Source organism: Vigna umbellata, chromosome 1 (genome assembly GCF_029865625.1).
Source record: "Vigna umbellata cultivar VRB3 chromosome 1, Vumbellata_1.0, whole genome shotgun sequence".
NCBI lineage: Eukaryota > Viridiplantae > Streptophyta > Magnoliopsida > Fabales > Fabaceae > Vigna > Vigna umbellata.
This window is the reverse complement of record NC_142165.1, coordinates 60,707,429-60,713,163: the sequence shown is the minus strand read 5'-3', so window position 1 is coordinate 60,713,163 and position 5,735 is coordinate 60,707,429.

Sequence of the window (5,735 nt, the reverse complement as noted above, 5' to 3'; positions counted from 1 at the left end):
TATTAGAGTATCCAGGATGACCTTCCATACAGGACCCTCAACATCAACGTGTACACAATACCATGCTAGTACAAAATCTCTCCGCGAGACTCATATCATGTTCATATTTATCAACTCATACCATACCATTACAAAATCTTCCCATAATACTCATATCATGTTCAGATGCATAATTTCATATCAACATCATAAAATACATTCATCATAGAAATCAGACAAGATAAATATATTACAAACAAATTAACAATAATAAAATATTACTATAAATGGTCACTGGAGAAGAATCAAATGTTTGAAAATCATTAAAATAATCTTAATAAAATTTCTTGGGGAAACAAGAAGTTGAATCTGGCAGAGCCGGTTAGACAACTTCTCATCCTTTCAGGAAGATGCAATAAAAATTAAATAGAACAATAAAAGTTCTAGGGAAACAAGAAGTTGAATCTGGCAGAGCCGGTTAGACAACTTCTCATCCTTCCAGGAATACAATGTAATTAAATAATAAGAATAATAACAGGTCTGGGGAAATAAGAAGTTGAATCTGGCAGAGCCGGTTAGACAACTTCTAATCCTTCCAAAAATAAAAACGAAAAAGGAAAACAATATAAAGTATGGGGAAACAAGAAGTTGAATCTGGCAGAGCCGGTTAGACAACTTCTAATCCTTCCAAAAATGTAATAAAAATAAATAAGGAAAGAAATAAAAAGTTTGGGGAAACAAGAAGTTGAATCTGGCAGAGCCGGTTAGACAACTTCTAATCCATCCAAAAATACAAAAATAAACAACTAATTGCATACAAATGACATAACATAATCAACATCACATTTTACAACTATCACACTTGGATCTAAACACAGAAGCATGTTCTCATTCAAAATTCAAAATCATACAGAAACAAAATACTTCATATTTAAGATTTAAGATCAAACAAAAGCAACATATGCAATACTCAAGATAATACAAAAAAAAATGTAACTCCCCTTACCTCTATTCCAGACTTAATTTCCTCCTCTGAAATCGTTCTCCGAAAACTTCCAGAATTTCCCCTCTACAACTAGAATATCCTCCAACTCTCTTCTCTCACAAATTTTTCTAGAATTTTGGTGTAAGTTTTAGCCTTCCCTCCCTTGCTATTTATAGCCAAAAAAAATTTTACTATTCATTTTTACTATTCATTTTTTTTACTATATATTTTTACTATTCATTATTTTATTAAAAATATTATTTTAATCTTAAACATATCTGATCTTACTCTACACCAACGTGGATGGCTTATCCCTTTGTTACTATTCACTTTTACTATTCACTTTTTACTATTTACTATTCACTTTTTACTATTCACTATTCACTTTTTACTATTCAATTTTTTTTAAAAAATCCTGAATAAGTTATAAAAAATTTGAACCTCTCTTTCTAGAATTACTATAATTTTATATCCAAAATTTAAATTTTTCTATCCATTATTATTACTAATAAAATGTTAAAATTTACTATTATAAATATTTTTCATAAGTCTTACAAATTAAGCTACCAAAATTTCTTATTAATCTTTCCACATTTTATAAACTTATTATATTTCCCACTCACAAAGAAATTTATTACTACTAGTAATAAAATTATTACTATTAAAGTAAATATTTTTCATGGGTCTTACATTATTAGTATTATATTTGTTGTAGAATTTTTAGTACGTTCTCTTATATCAAAGATAAGTAGTATGAGAATTGAAAGGACACAATAGACCCAAATTTCAACTAAGATATAATTTTAATAATTCTAACATTATATTAAAAAGAAAAAAGATATACAATAATTCATTAAATCAAACAAAACAACTTACATGTTCTAATACTATTTAGAAATAAATGAAATATATATATATATATATATATATATATATATATATATATATATATATATATATATAAAAACATACTATAAACAAATGAAAATGAAATGGAAACAAAAACAAACTGAATATTTCTGCGTGTGCGTGTGGGTGGGTGGATGGGTGTGTGTGTTGCTGAGTGGGTGTGGGTGTGGGTGTGGGTAGGGATGGCAACGGGTCAGGTCGGGCACGGATAGTGCCTACCCGCAACCCGACCCGACAAAAAAAAATCTACCCGCTACCCGCACGGATACTCGCTTAAAAAATATCCGCGAGTATTTTAAAACTCGCGGATATCCGCGGATACCCGCAAATATTTAAAAAAAAATATATTTTAATAAATTTTTAAAATAAAATTTAAATACAATTACAAAAATATATAAAATATAATATAAATTAAATTAAATATAAATTTAAATTCAATTTTAATTAAATTTAATCTTGTAAAATATAAATTAATGTTAATTTTAATTAAATTTAACTTAATAAAAAATAAATTAAATTTTTATTTTAATTTTTTGCGGGTACCGGGTATCCGCGGGTACGGATAGTATAATACTCGCACCCGACCCGTTTATAAGCGGGTATTAAAATATATGCTACCCGCGGATTGCGGGTAGTAAATATCCACGGATATCAACTATCCGTCGCGGATTTTATCCGCAGATATCCTCGGGCGCGGATTTTTTTGCCATCCCTAAATATGGGTGAGCGGGTGGGGGCGTGCGCGTGCGTGTATGTGTAAAAAGTAAATTGAATATTTATGAATATAATTTTACCGTAAAACTATGTTTTTATATAATTAACTAGATTTATTTTCCTTTACATACCGTAAATTGATTTTTTATTTGGTAAGAAATTTCAAATACATTCTGTAGGACATCGAGCATAGAAGTTCAAAGGAACAAATAATTGGTGACATAATATGTTTAAATCTAACCTAAGATAAATTTATAATCACTCTTATACTAAATTAAAGAAAGATATACAATAATTCAGTATATATAACTTATTTATACTAGTTTACACAAAAAAAAGACCATATATAATGGTAAACATAAACAAGCATATAAGAAAATAAAACAAACTTATTATACATTATATATGTATATTGAAAATCTCGCGTAAGAAAAATTTACAATATATAAGTGGATGCAAACTTTATTTTATACTTTAATTTTGTAAGGTTAAATAAAGATTAAAATTTAATTCTTAAGATAATATTAGAGTTGTCTAAGTTTATTCTTAGTGAAATTTTATGTTTGTTAAACCTATTTTGTCACTTGTTATCATATCACCTACTAATATTTAGTCCTACAGTTGAGATGTATGTATATTTTGACATGATAAAGGATATTATGAAAATCACATATCAGTTAAAAATAAGGTAGATTTATAATATATATATACATAGGTGAAAACCTAACTTTACAAACTATTTTTGTAAGGACGAGTTAAATATAAAGTTTACTTCTTACTAATGCATGATATTTAAAAACTAAATAATTGATTATAGAGTTAATTATGTTTTTAGTCTATAAACTTTGACAAATTTTAAAAATTAATAGATACAGTTCTCAATTGACATTTTAGACTGGTGCTTAAATTGTTTCTGTCATTTAACACATTCTAATTCAAATGTGAATCTAATATTTTGTTTAAAACAAAAGAAATTTAATAATGTTATGTCGGAAAAATTATATATATTCATTTTTAAAATTTGAGATCAAAATGTATTAAATTTTAAAAACAAATTTCAAATTTATGTCCAATTGACTACAAACATATTAAATCTTAGTTATATATATATATATATATATATATATATATATATATATATATATATATATATATATATATATATATATATATATATAAAGTAAATAATTAACTATATGTAATATCTATAATATCTAATTATATTTTATTCTAATATTTTGACTTAGTTAACATTACTTTAAAATATATTTTTTATTTTGTCTTCACACATTTTTTCTAACGTAACTATGTTGATTACATCTTTATAAGATAGAAAATGCATGTATTTTTCTTAATACAAAGTTCAACAAATTAAATTAATTTATAATATAGAAGTGAGACAAAATTCTTTTTATTATAGCTCTAGCTAGAGTCATTAAGAGTATTTGCTAAATCAATTTTGTCGTGCATAATGTATCTTTCTATGGAATTCTCTTAATTCCCTTCATATTCTCAAAATCAGGGAATATATTAAAACTCTTGTGTGATATGATCAATTTTATATAAATAGAAACAAATATGCTATTTTTCTAAAATTGAATTAAGTTAAATTTTTAACATTTTAATAAACTCTTCTTAATAAATCAAACTCTAATTATTAAAATGTAATAAATTGGTAAAATAATATATTTTTAAGTTTTACACATACACCAGACTTAACTATATATTAAAAAATTCAGAAATGTAAAAGATATCTTAAAAAATCATTAAACTTTTAACTGAGTTATACGTTTTTTTTATCATTTGACCTGTCGATCAGATTTCTGGTTAGTCAAGAAACTGACTTATATGGTACAAATTTGTACTTATTCCTTTTAGATAATTCTTACTAACGTTCGTAAGAGAAATCAATATTCTTTTTGTTTTTGTAGATATGATGTTCATTTTTATATTAACTTTTCTAACAAAATTAAAATTGTGAAAATATAGTATTTTATTTAAAACTTAGTTGACTGGTTTAAGACAAAGTTAAATTTCAAATGATTTTGTCTTTTTTCATTTCCCTCTTCAATTTTTCCTCTTCCATTACAAATATTTAACTGCATAAATCAAATTATAATATATAATATATAATTAGGATATAAATTGTATGATTTAAATAAATTTTATATGGTTAAATTAGATTTAAATTGATTTCCTAATTCATTCAATCATTTCTATAAATTTGAATTTATTTGTAACTATTTTTCTACTTTTGATCTTGATCAATCACTCAGTTTTCTACATATTCATTCAGTCTCGAGAAACACTTTTCTTTCAATGCTTTGCTTTAAGTTTGGTAAACTTACGAAAAACTGAAGTCTTTGAAAACCTTCCTTAATCTGAATTTTCCCAAATTATATTTTCCATGTTGGATGTTGTTCCAGAGAATTTTGTTTTACATTCCATAAAATCTACAATCTAAATTATTTACCAGAATTATACGTTAATAATCCTTTGACATTTAGGGTTTTATAGATTTGGTCAAATTGAGCCGTGGGGAGAAGTCCACACGTGGGAACTTGGTCTAAGCCCTTGTGAAGTGGCATATAAAAACATGCTAAGAGTAGTGATAGAAGAGTTAAGAAAAAGTGTGTGCAGGTTCATTTCCTTAGTGTAGGGTTGAAAGAATGAGTGGTTCAAAGTTGAGTGATTCAGATCGTGATCAACAAGGCATTTATCATTGCCGTCATCGTCATGATCCAGAAATAATAGCTAGACTCGAAGAGTAAGATCACCAATCTTCTGTTCTTCACAATTTTCTTATTTTTAGTGTCTTCATTCAATGGAGTCTTGTTTTAGGGTTCCTAACACCAATACTATCCCTTACAACCATTAAACAATACAATTTATTACTAATTTAATGTTATTGCATATATTATTTCAAAGTTAAATATCACGTTGGGCAAATAGTGAATTTTTTGAGTTCTTTTTCACTCTTGGATTATTGAAACATTATTTTTATTTATACTTTTCACCCAAACACACAACAAGCCATTTCTTGATTCAATTTTAATTTTTACATTAGAAATTATACAATTTTTTTTTTGTGAGACTTTTTCAAGATTTTGTTTTCTTTTATATAATATTTTTTCATGTTGTTTTTGCA